This window comes from Triticum aestivum, chromosome 7A (assembly GCF_018294505.1).
Source record: "Triticum aestivum cultivar Chinese Spring chromosome 7A, IWGSC CS RefSeq v2.1, whole genome shotgun sequence".
NCBI lineage: Eukaryota > Viridiplantae > Streptophyta > Magnoliopsida > Poales > Poaceae > Triticum > Triticum aestivum.
Window position 1 is genome coordinate 579,103,962 of NC_057812.1, and position 21,639 is coordinate 579,125,600.

A 21,639-nucleotide genomic window follows, 5' to 3' on the forward strand; every position below is an offset into this window, starting at 1 on the left:
GGCTTCTTAGAACATGTACCACGAACTTCAGGAGTAAATAACACAAGCTCAAAAGTAGAGCATGGTTGACAAAGCGGAGGATACAATTTACCAAAGGCATTATATACCCGTGGAAAGGCTCACAAGGTTATTGAATATGAAGGACGTTGTCGGATGAAATCCAACAATGGATCGGGCGATCCACAACGGAGCTGATGTGAGTATTGGTACTCAATCAGACAAAGAAAGAATGCACAGCATCATATTATAGAACATCTGAATAATTCGATGTTTAGATAACAAAGGAATTATGATTTCCAAAACAAGGGATCATAAGCAAACGTTCTGATCGAAAATGAATAAGTTCAATAGACTTAGAAGCACAACCGATCAAGGCATTGATTGGTCAAGAAGCAGCTCATATCCAACTGATGTCTGAGCCATAAGGATGAATTCTAGGATTCGACTGAGGAAGGCAAGCATCCTCAACATATTGAATTAGCGGACTTAAAATGATGATGACAGAGGATGCCAATAAGATTACCAGACTTATAGGATTTAATCCCAATGCAAGCAAGCAAGCAAGAATTTCAAGAGCAATAGGTTGTTGAAGATCTTCGGAAGATTGAATGGCATTTCAAAAGCTTTTGTGAAACACCTTAACAACTGGGGATGAGCGGATACTCGGAAAGTGCGAGAATTTATCCTTAGGGGTATTCCGGTGGCGAAGAACTGCAAGGCAGTAGGCACCAAATATTCTCGGGGTATCTTGTAATAACAAGATCGACTGGGAATAAAAGTAAGCACGACAGGTGTAAGTATCTATCCATACGGATATTTCGGTGGAAGGGAATTGCAAAAGCAACGGGCACAAGGTCTCGAGAGAATATCGGAGATTATCTTCAAAATCTTCTGGTGCAGCCGGCGATCATCTGGACTGAAGGGGCTCGCCGGGAGCAAGTATTTTCGAGAACCTAAAGTTAGATTTTAGTAAAAATCATTTAACCCGAATAGAAGAGAGTTCAGAATCCCGGAGTAAAGATCAAGGAGTAAAAGATTCTAATGCCACCCAATTGCGACGTGGGCCCGTAAGCCACACAACCATGTTAGTAAAAGTTTTGCAATGACTAGACTCAACTTCGGCCAAGGAGTTGGAAGGGGGATTCCTACAGGCAGTCGGCTCTGATACCAACTTGTGACGACCCCGATTTGACCGTACACTAATCATGCACGCAAATGTGTACGATCAAGATCAAGGACTCACGGGTAGATATCACAACACAACTCTACAAATAAAATAAGTCATACAAGCATCATATTACAAGCCAGGGGCCTCGAGGGCTCGAATACAAGAGCTCGATCATAGACGAGTCAGGGGAAGCAACAATATCTGAGTACAGACATAAGCTAAACAAGTTGCCATAAGATGACTAGCACAAACTGGGATACAGATCGAAAGAGGCACAAGCCTCCTGCCTGGGATCCTCCTAAACTACTCCTGGTCGTCGTCAGCGGGCAGCACGTAGTAGTAGGCACCTCCGGTGTAGTAGGAGTCGTCGTCGATGGTGGCGTCTGGATCCTGGGCTCCAACATCTGGTTGCGACAACCAGGAAGAAAGGAAAGGGGGGAAAAGGGGGAGAAAGCAACCGTGAGTACTCATCCAAAGTACTCGCAAGCAAGGAGCTACACTACATATGCATGGGTAAATGTGTAAAGGGCCATAACGGTGGACTGAACTGCAGAAAGCCAGAATAAGAGGGGGATAGCTAATCCTATCGAAGACTACGCTTCTGGCCACCTCCATCTTGCAGCATGTAGAAGAGAGTAGACTGAAGTCCTCCAAGTAGCATCGCATAGCATAACCCTAACCGATGATCCTCCCCTCGTCGCCATGTGAGAGAGTGACCACCGGTTGTTTCTGGCACTTGGAAGGGTGTGTTTAATTAAGTATCCAGTTCTAGTTGTCATAAGGTCAAGGTACAACTCCAAATCGTCCTGTTACCGAAGATCGTGGCTATTCGAATAGATTAACTTCCCTGCAGGGGTGCACCACATAACCCAACATGCTCGATCCCATTTGGCCGGGCACACTTTCCTGGGTCATGCCCGGCCTCGGAAGATCAACACGTCGCAGCCCTACCTAGGCACAACAGAGAGGTCAGCACGCCGGTCTAAATCCTATGGCGCAGGGGTCTTGGCCCATCGCCCATTGCACACCTGCACGTTGCGAGGGCGGCCAGAAGCAGACCTAGCCTAGTAGGCGCTCCAGTCCAATCCGGCGCGCGCCGCTCAGTCGCTGATGTCACGAAGGCTTCAGCTGATACCACGACGTCGAGTGCCCATAACTGTCCCCGCGTAGATGGTTAGTGCGTATAAGCCAGATGGCCAGACTCAGATCAAATACCCAGATCTCGTTAAGCGTGTTAAGTATCCGCGAATGCCGACCAGGGCCAGGCCCACCTCTCCTAGGTGGTCTGAACCTGCCCTGTCGCTCCGCCTCAAAGATCCACTCGCGGGTGCTCCTACGAGCCGACCCGTCTTTAATCACCACATGTATCAAGTATAACATACATAGTATATACCTGCGATCACCTCTCGAGTGATCACGGCCCGATAGTATAGCACAGCAGATGGACAAGAATGTAGGGCCACAGATGGAAATACTAGCATCCTATACTAAGTAAGTAGGATTGCAGGTAAAGGTATCAACAGTAGTAGCAAGGACAGGCTATGCATCAGAATAGGATTAACGGAAAGCAGTAACATGTTACACTACTCTAATGCAAGCATTATAGAGGAGAGTAGGCGATATCTGGTGATCAAGGGGGGGGGCTTGCCTGGTTGCTCTGGCAAGAGAGAGGGGTCGTCAACACCGTAGTCGTACTGGGTAGCACCGGCGTCGGTCTCGGTGTCTAGCGAGAGAAGAGGGGGAAGAAACAATAAATATATCACAAACAATGCATGACATGACAAGGCGTGATGCTAGATGTGCCCTAACGCGGTACGAGGTGGTACCGGTGAAGGGGGAAAACATCCGGGAAAGTATCCCCGGTGTTTCGCGTTTTCGGACAGAGTAGCCGGAGGGGGAAAGTTGCGAGTTTGATATGTTAGGGGTGTGTGGCGGATGAGCGGGCTGCGTATCCGGGTTCGTCTCGTCGTTCTGAGCAACTTTCATGTTAAAAATAATTTAATCCGAGTTACAAATTAAAAGATATGATTTTCTAAAGATTTTATTAATTTCTGGAATTATTTTTAATTCGAAAATAATTGCTAAATTGCTAGGCGCACCCAGCACAGTGTACACAAAAGTGTACCCAGTGACCGATAGGTGGGCCAGAGGGACCCAGTTGACCAGTCAACGTTTGACTGGTCAACAGGGGTGGGACCCCCCTGTCATTGACTGTTTTTAGTTAATTAGGGATTAGGTTAATTAGTTAGGCTTAATTAGTTGTTTTAGTTTAATTAATCAAAATTAAGTAAGTTAATTAATTAAGTAATTAGTTAATTAATTTTATTATTATTATTATTATTATTTACAATTTTGTTCTGGGCGTGGGCCCCGTTCGTCATAGGCCCTAGGGGCCTTTGCGGGCGTGCGGGTATCGGGTGCAGCCCGAACGGGCGATGGCCCTCGCAGGGGCGCACCCGACGGGGCGGCTGGCGGGCGCGGGCGCCGGTGCACCGGCGAGCGGGCGACGCGGCAAGGTAAAGGCGGGGCGGCAAAAGCAGAGGCGCAGCAAGGGGGGTGGCCACGGCGCGGGAGCGAGGCGAGGAGGGCCGCGGGTGCACGCCCAGGGTGCGGTCGGCAGGGGTAGCCGCATGCGCTGGGCCGGCGGCGGGCTCGCACTGGCCGGCAAGCAGGGGCCGCGACGCGTGGTCGGCGAGGACGGCCGGAGCGGGGAAGGCTGCGGGTTCAGGGGGGCTGCGGCCGCGGGTGCGCGGGGAGGCGCGGCGCACGCGGTGATAGCCGCGACGGGCCGTCGGTGACCGCGGCGAGGAGAAAGGGAGAGGAGGGAGGCGCTCACAAAGGGGAGTAGGGCACGCGTCAATGGGGGACAAGGAGGCAGCCGGGGACGATACGGCGGAGCGGGTGCAGGCCGGTGGGGAAGGGGAAGCAGGCCGGCGAGGGAGCTCCGGTGAGGTCTTCGGGCGGCGGCGGCGCGGTCGATCCGTGCGCCGATGTCGTCGGGGGTGGTGGCGTGGTCGCCGTCGGCGCGGTGAGGGGCGCTGTCGAGGGAGAGGTGACGGGCCACAAGGACGAGGGGACGGGGCCGGCGAGGCGGCATCGGGCGACGACCGCGGGGTCAGCCCCGATCCGATCTGGATCGGAGGAGAGGGAGAGACGAGGGAGTGAGGGGGGGAGTGGGTTGGTTCGGTTAGGGTTTCGGGGTGGGGGCATGTGTAGGCCAGGGGTGGGCCGGCCTGGGCCAGTTGGGTTGGCCGGCTGGGCCGGTTGGCCCATGTGGGGAGGGGGGTTGTTCTCTTTTTTTTGTTTGTTTGTCTGTTTGTTTTCTGTTTTCTTTTATTATTTCTTTCTTTTCTGTTTTAATTCAATTTAAAATATTTATGCGTTTTATAAAACTGTATCTTCTACAACATAATTATCTATGTAATATTTAGTACAAACCGAACATTTTTATTTTAATGTTTGAAAACTTTTATTGTTTTCCTGTAATTAAATTTTGAATTTGTTTCGGTTTTGAATTATCTAGGGTTTATCAATAATAACCGAGGCGACGTGGCATCATTAGCGGAGGATCACTGTAGCTTAATTATCCGGGCGTCACACCAACATCATGCTACCATCAACAACATTTAACCAAAGGTGTGGAGTAAACAAGTAGGCAACAAAAAACGAAACCAATAACAGTTCAGTACCAGCTGGTCTTACATAGCCAATACATGCGTCATTATATCATTCCCAAAAGGTTGTTCCTAGCATAACAACTTGATTCTTCTTCACCTAAACAAAGTAAGCAGTACATCATGACTACAAACTAAATAACATCATTTGCCATCATTTCTTCAGAAGTGAGATACCAAACATAACACACAATACAATGACTGATCCCATCACTGCCTTCAAAACCACAAGCATCTCCCTGCCTAACCTAAAAGTGCATCTCCCTGCTGCTTGGTCATGAGACTGCCTGAAGGTCTATTACTCTCATCCATTCCACCTCCAATGCCTCTAACAATGCCTGCAAGCCTAGCCCTTTCTTCCCCTTTTCGAATCATCTCTGCCCTCCTTTCCTCTGCAGCGCCAATTGCATCCAGTGCTTCATTGCCATTGAGGAAATGATTATCAACAAGATACACCACGTACTCCAATTCCCAATGCCAGAACCCACACGCATCCTATCATCTAAATAGGCCACAAAAGGGGGAATTTCTAGCACACTGTGTACTCAAATTCAAGAAAAATACTCAAATGGCAACACAGAGGAGAAGGGTGGTGGGCAACTTACATGGATGCACTTGTAGAACACCCAACCCTCATGTTTGTCTATGTTCAACAAGTAGAACTTCACCCGCGTGTGGCAGTGAGGGCATCAGATGAGCGGCACCACCACTGCCCGGCCGCTGAGAGATGACCTCACCAAGATCGCGGACATGGCAAGGACGAAGGCGATAACGGCAGCGAACGGAACCTCCGGTCAACTGATGCGGCAGTGGTGAGTGGAGGAGGGGAGGGGGACTATGGATTTGGAGAGGAGGGGCACGAATGGGGAATTAGGGATTTGGACCGCGGCGAAATGGAGATAAAAGACTTGGCATTTCTGCGTAAAACCCCCCATGCAAAGTGGGCCATATAACTTACGCTGATGTGGAGCCCGTGGACTAGTCAACAGCGGCAGCGTACGAGCTCAATACGCGACACGATGACCGTGTAATCACGTCTTGTCGTATATAGTGGTCGTAATGGATGTATTCCTAAGTACGCTGACCGAAGTGAGCACACGACACAAATTCAGTGACTTCCGATGCATTTTACTCGTCAAAACTTTACTGCTATTTTTTTCTTAGGAAGAAACTTTACTATTTTAAAATATTTCCTCAGGAGTAAAGTTTTTCCTTGACAATTTTTTTGTTTGGATGGTACCGTCAATGTCGGTGAATAGGAATGTGTCGTAAACCTCGTCTGCTCAACCTCGGCCTCCCACGACGCCAACATCCCCTCTGTCGAAGTCAATTCTGGTGAATCTCGAGGTAGGGATCCTAAGCTATGCGTCTTTGAACAATGGTAACAAGGACACGAGAACTTTACGTAGGTCAGACTCTCTCGAAAAGATAATACCCTAGTACCCTACATCCCGCTTTTGTTTATTGTACTGGGTATAGTACAAGGTACTGATACGTCTCCAACGTATCTATAATTTTTGATTGTTCCATGCTATTATATTATTTGTTTTGGATGCTTAATGGGCTTTATTATACACTTTTATATTATTTTTGGGACTAACCTACTAACCAAAGGTCCGGTGCAAATTGCTATTTTTTTGCCTATTTCAGTGTTTCACAGAAAAGGAATATCAAACGGAATCCAAACGGAATGAAACCTTCGGGAGAGTGATTTTTGGAACAAACGCAATCTAGGGGACTTGGAGTGGGCGTCAAGAAAGAAGCGAGGAGGCCACGAGGCAGGGAGGCGCGCCCCAGGGGGGTGGGCGCGCCCCCACCCTTGTGGCTCCATTGACCGACTTCCTTCGTCTATATATACTCATATACCCCGAAAACATCCAAGAGCACCACGAAACCCTATTTCCACCACCGCAACCTTTTGTACCCGTGAGATCCCATCTTGGGGCCTTTTCCGGCGCTCTGCCGAAGGGGAAATCGATCACGGAGGGCTTCTACATCAACACCATAGCCTCCGCGATGATGTGTGAGTAGTTTACCACAGACCTTCTGGTCCATAGTTATTAGCTAGATGGCTTCTTCTCTCTCTTTGGATCTCAATACAAAGTACTCCTTGATCTTCTTGGAGATCTATTCGATGTAACTCTTTTTGCGCTGTGTTTGTCGAGATCCGATAAATTGTGGGTTTATGATCAAGATTATCTATGAACAATATTTGAATCTCCTCTAAATTCTTTTATGTATGATTTGTTATATTTGCAAGTCTCTTCGAATTATCAGTTTGGTTTGGCCTACTAGATTGGTCTTTCTTGTAATGGGAGAAGTACTTAGCTTTGGGTTCAATCTTGCGTTGCTTGATCCCAGTGACAGAAAGGGAAATGACACGTATTGTATTGTTGCCATCGAGGATAAAAAGATGGGGTTTATATCATATTCCTTGAGTTTATCCCTCTACATCATGTCATCTTGCCTAATGCGTTACTCTGTTCTTATGAACTTAATACTGTAGATGCATGCTGAATAGCGGTCGATGTGTGGAGTAATAGTAGTAGATGCAGAATCGTTTCAGTCTACTTGTCGCGGACGGATGCCTATATACATGATCATGCCTAGATATTCTCATAACTATGCACTTTTCTATCAATTGGTCGACAGTAATTTGTTCACCCACCGTAATACTTATGCTATCTTGAGAGAAGCCACTAGTGAAACCTATGGCCCCCGGGTCTATTCTCCATCATATAAGTTTCCAATCTATTTTACTTTCAATCTTTACTTCCAATCTATATCATAAAAAATACAAAAAATATTTATCGTATTATCTCTATCAGATCTCACTTTTGCAAGTGGCCGTGAAGGGATTGACAACCCCTTTATCGCGTTGGTTGCAAGGTTCTTATTTGTTTGTGTAGGTATGAGGCGACTTGCGTGTGGTCTCCTACTGGATTGATACCTTGGTTCTCAGAAACTGAGGGAAATACTTATGCTACTTTGCTGCATCTGTTGGAAATATGCCCTAGAGGCAATGATAAATTGGTTATTAGTATATTTCCTTGTTCATGATAATCGTTTATTATCCATGCTAGAATTGTATTGATAGGAAACTCAGATACATGTGTGGATACATAGACAACACCATGTCCCTAGTAAGCCTCCAGTTGACTAGCTCGTTGATCAATAGATGGTTACGGTTTCCTGACCATGGACATTGGATGTCGTTGATAACAGGATCACATCATTAGGAGAATGATGTGATGGACAAGACCCAATCCTAAGCATAGCACAAGATCGTGTAGTTCGTATGCTAAAGCTTTTCTAATGTCAAGTATCATTTCCTTAGACCATGAGATTGTGCAACTCCCGGATACCGTAGGAGTACTTTGGGTGTGCCAAACATCACAACGTAACTAGGTGACTATAAAGGTGCACTACGGGTATCTCCGAAAGTGTCTGTTGGGTTGGCACGAATCGAGACTGGGATTTGTCACTCCGTGTAAACGGAGAGGTATCTCTGGGCCCACTCGGTAGGACATCATCATAATGTGCACAATGTGATCAAGGAGTTGATCACGGGATGATGTGTTACGGAACGAGTAAAGAGACTTGCCGGTAACGAGATTGAACAAGGTATCGGGATACCGACGATCGAATCTCGGGCAAGTATCGTACCGATAGACAAACGGAATTGCATACGGGATTGATTAAGTCCTTGACATCGTGGTTCATCAGATGAGATCATCGTGGATCATGTGGGAGCCAACATGGGTATCCAGATCCCGCTATTGGTTATTGACCGGAGAACGTCTCGGTCATGTCTGCATGTCTCCCGAACCCGTAGGGTCTACACACTTAAGGTTCGATGACGCTAGGGTTATAAAGGAAGTTTGTATGTGGTTACCGAATGTTGTTCGGAGTCCCGGATGAGATCCCGGATGTCACAAGGAGTTCCGAAATGGTCCGGAGGTAAAGATTTATATATAGGAAATCCTGTTTCGGCCATCGGGACAAGTTTCGGGGTCATCGGTATTGTACCGGGACCACCGGAAGGGTCCCGGGGGTCCACCGGGTGGGGCCACCTGCCCCGGGGGCCACATGGGCTGTAGGGGGTGCGCCTTGGCCTACATGGGCCAAGGGCACCAGCCCCAAGAGGCCCATGCGCCTAGGGTTTCAAGAAGGGAAGAGTCCCACAAGGGGAAGGCACCCCCTAGGTGCCTTGGGGGGAGGGAATCCTCCCTTGGCCACCGCCCCCCTAGGAGATTGGATCTCCTAGGGCCGCCCCCCCCTTTGGGCTCCCTATATATAGTGGGGGAAGGAGGGCCTATCATGACACACCTTTGCCTTAGGTGCAGCCCTCCCCCTCTCCCAAGTCCTTCTCCTCTCCCGTGGTGCTTGACGAAGCCCTGCAGGATTGCCACGCTCCTCCACCACCACCACGCCGTTGTGCTGCTGCTGGATGGAGTCTTCCTCAACCTCTCCCTCTCTCCTTGCTGGATCAAGGCATGGGAGACATCACCGGGCTGTACGTGTGTTGAACGCGGAGGTGTCGTCCGTTCGGCACTAGGATCTCCGGTGATTTGGATCACGACGAGTACGACTCCATCAACCCCGTTCTCTTGAACGCTTCTGCTTAGCAATCTACAAGGGTATGTAGATGCACTCTCCTTCCCCTCGTTGCTGGTTTCTCCATAGATAGATCTTGGTGATACGTAGGAAAATTTTGAATTTCTGCTACGTTCCCCAACAGTGGTATCAGAGCTAGGTCTATGTGTAGTTACTATGCACGAGTAGAACACAAAGTAGTTGTGGGCGTTGATTTTGTTCAATATGCTTACCGTTACTAGTCCAATCTTGTTTCGACGGTATTGTGGGATGAAGCGGCACGGACCGACCTTACACGTACTCTTACGTGAGACTGGTTCCACCGACTGACATGCACTAGTTGCATAAGGTGGCTGGCGGGTGTCTGTCTCTCCCACTTTAGTCGGATCGGATTCGATGAAAAGGGTCCTTATGACGGGTAAATAGCAATTGGCATATCACGTTGTGGTCTTTGCGTAGGTAAGAAACGTTCTTGCTAGAAACCCATAGCAGCCACGTAAAACATGCAAACAACAATTAGAGGACGTCTAACTTGTTTTTGCAGGGTATGCTATGTGATGTGATATGGCCAAAGGATGTGATGGATGATATATGTGATGTATGAGATTGATCATGTTCTTGTAATAGGAATCACGACTTGCATGTCGATGAGTATGACAACCGGCAGGAGCCATAGGAGTTGTCTTTATTTATTTATGATCTGCGTGTCAACTTAAACGTCATGTAATTACTTTACTTTATTGCTAAAGCGTTAGCCATAGTAGTAGAAGTAATAGATGACGAGACAACTTCAAGAAGACACGGTGATGGAGATCATGATGATGGAGATCATGGTGTCATGTCGGTGACAAGATGATCATGGAGCCCCAAGATGGAGATCAAAGGAGCTATATGATATTGGCCATATCATGTCACTATTATTTGATTGCATGTGATGTTTATCATGTTTATACATCTTATTTGCTTAGAACGACGGTAGTAAATAAGATGATCCCTCATAATAATTTCAAGAAAGTGTTCCCCCTAACTGTGCACCGTTGCGACAGTTCGTTGTTTCGAAGCACCACGTGATGATCGGGTGTTAGATTCTTACGTTCACATACAACGGGTGTAAGACAGATTTACACACGCGAAACACTTAGGTTGACTTGACGAGCCTAGCATGTGTACAGACATGGCCTCGGAACACAGAAGACCGAAAGGTCGAGCATGAGTCGTATGGCAGATATGATCAACATGAAGATGTCACCGATGTTGACTAGTCTGTCTCACGTGATGATCGGACACGGCCTAGTTGACTCGGATCATGTAATCACTTAGATGACTAGAGGGATGTCTATCTAAGTGGGAGTTCATAAGATGAACTTGTTTATCCTGAACATAGTCAAAAAGGATTTTGCAAATTATGTCGTAGCTCGTGCTTTAGTTCTACTGTTTAGTTATGTTCCTAGAGAAAATTTAGTTGAAAGTTGATAGTAGCAATTATGCGGACTAGGTCCGTAAACTGAGGATTGTCCTCATTGCTTCTTAGAAGGCTTATGTCCTTAATGCACCGCTCAGTGTGCTGAACCTCGAACGTTGTCTGTGGATGTTGCGAACATCTGACATACACGTTTTGATAACTACATGATAGTTCAGTTAAACGGTTTAGAGTTGAGGCACCAAAGACGTTTTGAAACGTCGCGAAACATATGAGATGTTTCGAGGGCTGAAATTGGGATTTCAGGCTCGTGCCCACGTCAAGAGGTATGTGACCTCCGACGATTTTCTTAGCCTGCAAACTAAGGGAGAAAAGCTCAATTGTTGAACTTGTGCTCAGATTGTCTGAGTACAACAATCATTTGAATCGAGTGGGAGTTGATCTTCCAGATGAGATAGTGATGTTTCTCCGAAGTCATTACCACCAAGCTGCTAGGGCTTCGTGATGAACTATAATGTATCGGGGACATATATGATGATCCTTGAGATATTCACGATGTTTGACGCCACAAAAGTAGAAATCAAGAAGGAGCATCAATTGTTGATGGTTGGTGAAACCACTAGTTTCAAGAAGGGCAAGGGCAAAAGGGATGCTTCATGAAACGGCAAATCAACTGCTGCTCTAGTGAAGAAACCCAAGGTTGAACCCAAACCCGAGACTAAGTGCTTCTGTAATAAAGGGAACAGCCACTGGAGTAGAATTACCCTAGATACTTGGTAGATTAGAAGGCTGGCAAGGTCGATAGAAGTATATTGGATATACATTGTGTTGATGTGTACTTTACTAGTACTCCTAGTAGCACCAGGGTATTAGATACCGGTTCGGTTGCTAAGTGTTAGTAACTCGAAACAAAAGGCTACGGAATAAACGGAGACTAGCTAAAGGTGAGCTGACGATATGTGTTGGAAGTGTTTTCAATGTTGATATGATCAAGCATCGCATGCTCCCTCTACCATCGAGATTGGTGTTAAACCTAAATAATTGTTATTTGGTGTTTGCGTTGAGCATAGACATGATTGGATTACGTCTATCGCAATACGGTTATTCATTTAAGGAGAATAATAGTTACTCTGTTTATTTGAATAATACCTTCAATGGTCTTGCACCTAAAATGAATGGTTCATTGAATCTCGATCGTAGTGATACACATGTTCATGCCAAAAGATAGTAATGATAGTACCACCTACTTGTGGCACTGCCACGTAAGTCATATCGGTATAAAACGCATGAAGAAGCTCCGTGTTGATGGATCTTTGGGCTCACTCGTTTTGAAAAGTTTGAGACATGCGAACTATGTCTATTGGTGTATATGCATGAAGAAACTCCATGCAAATGGACCATTTGGACTCACTTGATTTTGAATCACTTGAGACATGCAAATCATACCACATGGGCAAGATGACTGAAAGCCTCATTTTCAGTAAAATGGAACTAGAAAGCAACTTGTTGGAAGTAATACATTTTGATGAGTGCAGTACAATGAGTGCTGAGGCATGTAGTGGACATCGTTATGTTCTTACTTCACAGATGATTTGAGTAGATGTTGAGTATATTTACTTGATGAATCACGAGTCTGAATTATTGAAAGGTTCAAGTAATTTCAGGGTGAAGTTAAAAGATCGTCGTGACAAGAGGATAAAAAGATCTATGATATGATCATAGAGATGAATATCTGAATTACGAGTTTGGCACAGAATTAAGACATTGTGGAAATTGTTTCACAACTAATACAGCCTGGAACACCATAGTGTGATGGTGTGTCCGAACATCATAACTGCACCTTATTGGATATAATGCATACCATGATGTCTCTTATCGAATTACCATGATAGTTTATGGGTTAGGCATTAGAGACAACCACATTCACTTGAAATAGGGCACCACGTAATTCCGATGAGATGACACCGTATGAATTATGGTTTAGAGAAACCTAAGCTGTCATTTCTTAAAGGTTTGGGGCTGCGACGCTTATGTGAAAAAGTTTCAGGCTGATAAGCTCGAACCCAAAGCGGATAAATGCATCTTCATAGGACACCCAAAACAGTTGGGTATACCTCCTGTCTCAGATCCGAAAGCAATAAGAGATTGTTTCTAGAATCAGGTCCTTTCTCGAGGAAAAGTTTCTCTCGAAAGAATTGAGTGGGAGGATGGTGGAGACTTGATGAGGTTATTAAACCGTCTCTTCAACTAGTGTGTGACAGGGCACAGGGAGTTGTTCCTGTGGCACCTACACCAATTGAAGTGGAAGCTTATGATAGTGATCATGAAACTTCAGATCAAGTCACTACTAAACCTCGTGGGATGACAAGGATGAGTACTACTTCAGAGTGGTACGTAATCCTGTCTTGGAAGTCATGTTGCTAGACAACAATGAACCTACGAGCTATGGAGAAGCGATGGTGGGCCCGGATCCGATAAATGGCTCGAGGTCATAAAATCCGAGAGAGGATCCATATATGAAAACAAAGTGTAGACTTTGGAAGAACTACTTGATGGTCGTAAGGCTGTTAGGCACATATGGATTTTAAAAGGAAGACGAACAATGATGGTAAGTATCACCATTAAGAAAGCTCGACTTGTCGTTAAGATGTTTCCCGACAAGTTCAAGGAGTTGACTATGATGAGACTTTTCTCACTCGTAGCGATGCTAAGAGTCTGTTGGAATTATGTTAGCGATTACTGCATTATTTATGAAATCTTGCAGATAGGATGTCAAAACATTGTTTCCTCGACGATTTTCTTGAGGAAAGGTTGTATGTGATACAATCGGAAGGTTTTGTCAATCCTGAAAGATGCTAATAAGTATGCAAAGCTCCAATAATCCTTCTAAGGACTGGAGTAAGCATCTCGGAGTTGGAATGTATGCTTTGATGAGATGATCAAATATTTTGGGTTTATACAAAGTTTATGAGAAACTTGTATTTCCAAAGAAGTGAGTGGGAGCACTATAGAATTTCTGATGAGTATATGTTGTTGACACATTGTTGATCAGAATGACGTAGAATTTCTGGAAAGCATATAGAGTTATTTGGAAAGTGTTTTTCAATGGAAAGCCTGGATTAAGCTACTTGAATATTGAGCATCAAGATCTATAAGGATAGATCAAAACGCTTAATGGTATTTTCAAATGAGCACATACCTTGACATGATCTTGAAGGTGTTCAAGATGGATCAGTCAAAGAAGGAGTTCTTGCCTGAGTTGTAAGGTATGAAGTTAAGACTTAAAGCTCGACCACGGCAGAATAGAGAGAAAGGACGAAGGTCGTCCCCTATGCTTAAGACATAGGCTCTACAATATGCTATGTTGTGTACCGCACCTGAAGTGTGCCTTGCCATGAGTCAGTCAAGGGGTACAAGAGTGATCCAAGAATGGATCACAGGACAACGGTCAAAGTTATCCTTAGTAACTAATGGACTAAGGAATTTTCTCGATTATGGAGGTGGTAAAAGAGTTCGTCGTAAAGGGTTACGTCGATGCAAGCTTAACACCTATCCGGATAGCTCTGAGTAGAGATACCGGATACGTATAGTGGAGCAACAATTTAGAATGGCTCCAAGTAGAACATTTATTTGGAATAGCGCCAAATGTAGGGTAGTAGTTGCATCTACAAGATGACATAGAAATTTGTGAAGTACATACGGATCTGAATGTTGCAGACCCGTTGACTAAAACCTCTCTCACAAGTAACATGATCAAACCCAGAACTCATTGAGTGTTAATCACATAGTGATGTGAACTAGATTATTGACTCTAGTAAACTCTTTGGATGTTGGTCACATGGCGATGTGACCTATGAGTGTTAATCACATGGCGATGTGAAACTAGATTATTGACTCTAGTGCAAGTGGGAGACTGTTGGAAATATGCCCTAGAGGCAATGATAAATTGGTTATTATTATATTTCCTTGTTCATGATAATCGTTTATTATCCATGCTAGAATTGTATTGATAGGAAACTCAGATACATGTGTGGATACATAGACAACACCATGTCCCTAGTAAGCCTCCAGTTGACTAGCTCGTTGATCAATAGATGGTTACGGTTTCCTGACCATGGACATTGGATGTCGTTGATAACAGGATCACATCATTAGGAGAATGATGTGATGGACAAGACCCAATCCTAAGCATAACACAAGATCGTGTAGTTCGTATGCTAAAGCTTTTCTAATGTCAAGTATCATTTCCTTAGACCATGAGATTGTGCAACTCCCGGATACCGTAGGAGTACTTTGGGTGTGCCAAACGTCACAACGTAACTGGGTGACTATAAAGGTGCACTACGGGTATCTCCGAAAGTGTCTGTTGGGTTGGCACGAATCGAGACTGGGATTTGTCACTCCGTGTAAACGGAGAGGTATCTCTGGGCCCACTCGATAGGACATCATCATAATGTGCACAATGTGATCAAGGAGTTGATCATGGGATGATGTGTTACGGAACGAGTAAAGAGACTTGCCGGTAACGAGATTGAACAAGGTATCGGGATACCGACGATCGAATCTCGGGCAAGTATCGTACCGATAGACAAAGGGAATTGCATACGAGATTGATTAAGTCCTTGACATCGTGGTTCATCAGATGAGATCATCGTGGATCATGTGGGAGCCAACATGGGTATCCAGATCCCGCTGTTGGTTATTGACCGGAGAACGTCTCGGTCATGTCTGCATGTCTCCCGAACCCGTAGGGTCTACACACTTAAGGTTCGATGACGCTAGGGTTATAAAGGAAGTTTGTATGTGGTTACCGAATGTTGTTCGGAGTCCCGGATGAGATCCCGGACGTCACGAGGAGTTCCGGAATGGTCCGGAGGTAAAGATTTATATATAGGAAATCCTGTTTCGGCCATCGGGACAAGTTTCGGGGTCATCGGTATTGTACCGGGACCACCGGAAGGGTCCTGGGGGTCCACCGGGTGGGGCCACCTGCCTCGGGGGGGCACATGGGCTGTAGGGGGTGCGCCTTGGCCTACATGGGCCAAGGGCACCAGCCCCAAGAGGCCCATGCGCCTAGGGTTTCAAGAAGGGAAGAGTCCCACAAGGGGAAGGCACCCCCTAGGTGCCTTGGGGGGGAGGGAATCCTCCCTTGGCCGCCGCCCCCCTAGGAGATTGGATCTCCTAGGGCCGGCGCCCCCCCCCCTTTGGGCTCCCTATATATAGTGGGGGAAGGAGGGCCTCTCATGACACACCTTTGCCTTAGGTGCAGCTCTCCCCCTCTCCCAAGTCCTTCTCCTCTCCCATGGTGCTTGGCGAAGCCCTGCAGGATTGCCACGCTCCTCCACCACCACCACGCCGTTGTGCTGCTGCTGGATGGAGTCTTCCTCAACCTCTCCCTCTCTCCTTGCTGGATCAAGGCATGGGAGACGTCACCGGGTTGTACGTGTGTTGAACGCGGAGGTGCCGTCCGTTCGGCACTAGGATCTCCGGTGATTTGGATCACGACGAGTACGACTCCATCAACCCCGTTCTCTTGAACGCTTCCGCTTAGCGATCTACAAGGGTATGTAGATGCACTCTCCTTCCCCTCGTTGCTGGTTTCTCCATAGATAGATCTTGGTGATACGTAGGAAAATTTTGAATTTCTGCTACGTTCCCCAACAGCATCACCCTTTCCTCTTGAAGGGAAAACCAACGTAGTGCTCAAGAGTTAGTAGGGACATGTGTCTATCACGAGATTGTTATCTACGATTCTAATGATCTATTGCCTAGCCTGGCATCGGTTTATATAATGTATCGGTGGCCTAGGATTTAGAAGAGTCCTTGTCATGTGCGCCAATTATTGTGGAATCTTCCTTGTATACGTCATGGCCCGCTCCAAGTGACCCGTTAATGAACCGCCCTGGGGGTCCTCGGCCCGGCCCTGCTAGCCGGGAGACGGCATGGTGAGTATCCCCCTAGTCCAGGACTCTTTCACCCTCCCCCTCATGCGATGCACTGCGGGCGTGCCACTACCCCTGCACCTCCGAGGGCCTTCGAGGAGTCGGATTCCGACGATACGAGGGTTGAGGTAGCCCCGCTCGATGAAATGCTCGCAAGTTTTTGTTTGTTTGCAATGGCTGAATTGAATGATGAATAATGGGATGCTAATTGTTATGATGTTTATTTTCTATTGTAGAGAGCAAAATGAGTCGATGAGATGTCCGAGTTCATGACACAATTGGATGCAAGACACACCCTCGAACTGGATGACATTGCCATGTCTATACACTATAGCCAAGAAACGAGAAAGATGGGGCAAAAATGCAAAAAGGAGAAAAGGAATGATGGAAGTACTGGAGCATACAAAGAAGAGCTTGTTGCGATGGTGGAGGTGCCAAGAGGGCATTGTCAGACGAAAGAAACGAGGGGAAATTGACTCGGTTCTATGAGGTCAAGATGATTGAGGGGGATAGGTAGAAGGAAAAGATGGCGGCCGAGGAGAGAAAGGTACAAACGGAAGAGCGATGGCTTGAAATTGAGGTGCAAAGACTTGCAATGGGGGTTGATGAACAAAAACAACATGAGGAAGATTGAAGAGTAGAGGCTTGCATTGGAGGCCGAGGACCAAAATAACAAGTAGGAAGCCGAGGAGCATGCTGCCATGTTCATGGATCCACTCATGGGTATATCTTGGCTAAGTCATTGGTGGTGGTAGCAATGGTAATGGCGCGAGTGCATGATGCCCTTGTGATCTTTTGATCCACCATGTGGTTGATCTTTTGGTCCTCGGCCTCCAATTTGATGTATATGTTTATAGTTAAATTATGCCGTGGTGCATTTGGATTGGTTAGTTTGTGTTGAAATATGATGCATTGGTTTTGCGTATTTGTACAAACGTTTGAAAAATTAGCAAAATTTTAGTTTGGGGTTTAATTATGGGAATTAAAGGATGGGGTAGGAGGGGGGCTAGAGACTAGAGATGCTCTTAAAAGATTTTATTTCTTTTTTCTGGAGAAGATCTTTTCGACGTACGAGTAGTATACTTGTTTTTGATTTTCTTTGTCTGCTACGTTCCTGCAAAGCTGGCGTGTTGATTTATATCTCCAAAATCATCATTTGCAAAAAGTTGTGCACAGTACTACGTACATGTTTGAAAACATCACCCGCGAAGCGCCACAGGGGCGTGACCGTAGCGAAATGCAAAGCCAAAAGACGTAGTACTACGAGGCCGAATTTTAACTTGTGGGGCTGCTTTTGCTGCAGTTGGTCTTGATGTGATGGGGTTCATCGGAGCCACACAGAACGGGCAGCGGCCACTGCCAAGGCCGGTGCGGGAGGCAGTCCGCAGTCCGCAGTCGCCGTCGTTGTTTGTTTTAATTTAGTTCCATTTCTAGTTTGGTTCCGCCTATTGTTGAATAATAAATTGCCTTGAGGGCGGTTTTCAGAAAAACGAAAGCTCAAATGATGGCTGCCTCTGAAGTCTGAACCCAAACCAAGCTGCCTGGCCTTTTTATCTTACCTTCTCTTGTATTATCTGAACCTTACAGATAGAGCTGGTACAGTAGTATTTTCTTCCCCCTTTCGGGTTACAGTCACCTCACCCATGCCGGTCTACGCCACGCCGGGTCTGACTGAGCACACGCCGATCTGTGGGCGCACGCACGAGCTCCACTGGATCGGGGTGAACAAACGACTGCGCTTTTGTTTTCTGACGAACCAGTAGCACAACCGACTGTGTTTGCCTCGCTCGATGAGCTGTGTGTGCCGTACCTTGTTCCTGAGCAGCCTGACTGCCTGAGTATGTACTACATAACAAGTACGTACTGGGTCGCAGCGTATATACCATGCGTTCGTGTTCATTTTTCAGATGCAAGCTGGTCCACTTTGTGGGTCGAGTAGTGATTTCTTGCGTCGTAGTACAAGCAGTACACAGAGCGAAACCCGATGGCGTTAAGCGTCTTTTGAGACCTAGTGGACGCTGCCTTTTGGCCTTTGCTCTCGACTTTTCTGCTAGTGGACATCCTGCACCGCACCATGCCATGCCATGGCCGGGTCGGCATGCATGCCTGCCTGCCTGCGATCCTGAAGCGCCAATGTCATGCGGGCTGATACAGGGGTGGTCAGGCCCCGTCTCCAACGCGGACGTTGAAAACACCGCAAGCAAACGTTCGGAGCGAGGTGCCAATACAAAGATAAATCCAAAGGTGATTGTATGTTGCAAAAACATCTATGGCCGGACGCCTCAAACAACCATCAATACCCCGGCGGGTGGCCGGTGACTAATCAGTAAAAGAAAACTCAGGCGAGAGCCTCAAACGGGCCTTCAATGTCTAGGCTGACCGGCATCCCTCATATCCAACTAAAATCTAGAGCGGATATGGGGGGCCCAAGTGCGACCAAGCGCATCCGCCACGTTGAGGTCCCACAGGAAAACACCCGGAAATCTGACGGTCCGACAGGTGTCTTCTTCGGTAGGGTGTGAACACCGTGTGCTGCCACCCGAGGGCCAAAGTCCAGCTATTTAAGCTGGAAGGTGTCCCCCAGGCCTAGCCACATCTGCTTCGCCCCTCTCCGCACCGGCAGCCCGAGCCCATCCACCTCTCTCCCTCTCCGCCTCCCTCTTCCCTCATCGTCCGTCTCAGCCATGGCCCCACAGAAGAAGGCACTTATGCTATGCTAACGCCGGAGCGCCGCTTCTAGATGTTGGAAAAGATTCGGGCGAGGCGCACCGTCCGCATCGCAGCTGGCATGCCTCCGGACTCGCCCGAGCCAGAGCAGAAGGAAGAGGAGGGGGAGCAGCAACCGGAGCCGGAGCAGCAGCCAGTGCCGATGGAGGTGGCCAATCCGAAGGAGGAGGAGGCGGCGGAGCCGAAGGAAGAGCCGGCACCGGTTGCGGGCTTCGCAATGGAGGACATCGGGTCGCCAAAGCGGCGGAGAAAGTGGAGCAACAGGCCATCCTAGAGTCCATCCAGGATGAGGCCTACGTGAAGGCCAACAGGCGCTTCATTCGGCAAGAACGGGCGGAGGTTGACACCCTTTATGACGATCTGGATGCCGAGGAGGAAGCGGAAGCCGAGGATGAGGCGGAGGAGGAGTCGCTAGAGCCGGAGTTTGCACCTACTGCCCATGTACCCGGAGTCCGGCACGAATATTGTGGACACCTAAGACAACCGGCGCGTGGAAGGGATTTAGTCAAGGGTCGTGGTCAACCGGGACTAAAGGGTGGGGGCCTTTAGTCCCGGTTGGTGAATCGGGACTAAAGGCCCTTACAAATCGGGACTAATGGCCGATCCTCTGCTAGTGACAATGAGTACTGTGATGTAGGTTTAGTTGATATACGTAGTACATAGCTGCTTCTCTTGCATGCTTTGTATGGTCTTAAGATTTCAACTATGAGGAGTTCAGATGCAGAGAAGGATGTTTGAGGAAGGTTCGGTCAGTGCCCGTGGACGCGCCCGGGCGTGTCCGCGTGCGTTCGAGGGGGTGGGGGGGGGGAGAGATTTGTGTGTTGAGCCTATAGATGCTCTAAGCTGTCCAAGCCCAACATGGTTCCACATCAGACCCGTTCGAAATCCCATAAACCAGACGCAAATCATGAGAGATTTGCGCGAGTCCGAACGTCCTCACGTACGGGTCTGATGCCATGTCTCACCCAAAGCTCTCTTCGCGCATTCATGCTGATCAAAGCTACGTTTCCGGATGAGTGGCGGCCACCGAGAAGCCTACTCCATGCCACACCTATGCATAGTTTCGACGCCGTCCATGCCACACCTCTCCTCTCCTCCCGTATCACCGTTGATCCGATCCTCTCCGTCTTCACTCACCACTGTCGATGATGCTAAAGTCTCGTTTCTCCATACTGGCAGGAGATGGCTTCGGATCTCCTTTCGGATCATAGGGCAGTCGCCGTCCCTCTCCTGGGCCATCATCCATCACGACGCCCGACTCTGATGCCGAACCTAGGACTTGAAATTTGATAGGTTGGTTCCACTGAACAAGGCCGCCACATTAGGAGCCTATGACCACCGCATGAGGCCGGGCTGCTAGGGCCTCAGTGCCACCTTTGTGTGTGCCACACCGTATTGCGAACAACCAAACTCTACTAGTGGCGAGGCAGGGTAGGGACGGGGAGGGGGAGGCGCCGCGCTAGGGTTTGCCAAGTGAGGGCAGCTCCAGAAAATTGCTCATATGGTTGCGGTTGGTTCCGTTACAAGTTTGGATATTTAGCGATTCCAAAAAAAAGGGTCGGAATAGTCAGACACTATCGTGACTGGACTGGACTAAACACGACAATCTAAAAAATTTAAGCCGCACGTTCTCCGAAGCTTTCGATCGATAGGCAGATGGCAGACAGCCGGAAGATGTCTGTTTCATCCATGTTCACGTAGACAACCGTAGCTCCCTCGCAAAAAAAAAAAAAATCGTAGCTAGCTCTGTCAGGTGTCAGCCCGTAATTCGTCCATTTGGCCAGGTTACCGTCGCGGCTGGGTCGCGCTGCACGCACCAGCTGCAGTACGTATCCCGATAAAATTTTACCCCGCAGTGCATAGGTAGCTGCGGCAGTAGCTGGATCGCTCCCACTTGCAAGCGTAAGATTAGCAAGGCTGAAAACTGGGATGCACAGGCACAATGCATGCACAGAGGATCTCCTCGTCCGGACCGTCTGCCCGGTTGGTGTCGGCATCTACTGCGTGCCACCCACCAGCTGCAGACGACATAAGTTTGACATTGAAGTTAGGGATACGCATGCGTGATGCGATGGAAAGATGCCCCAACGAGGCGTCCAGGACTCCAGGTGC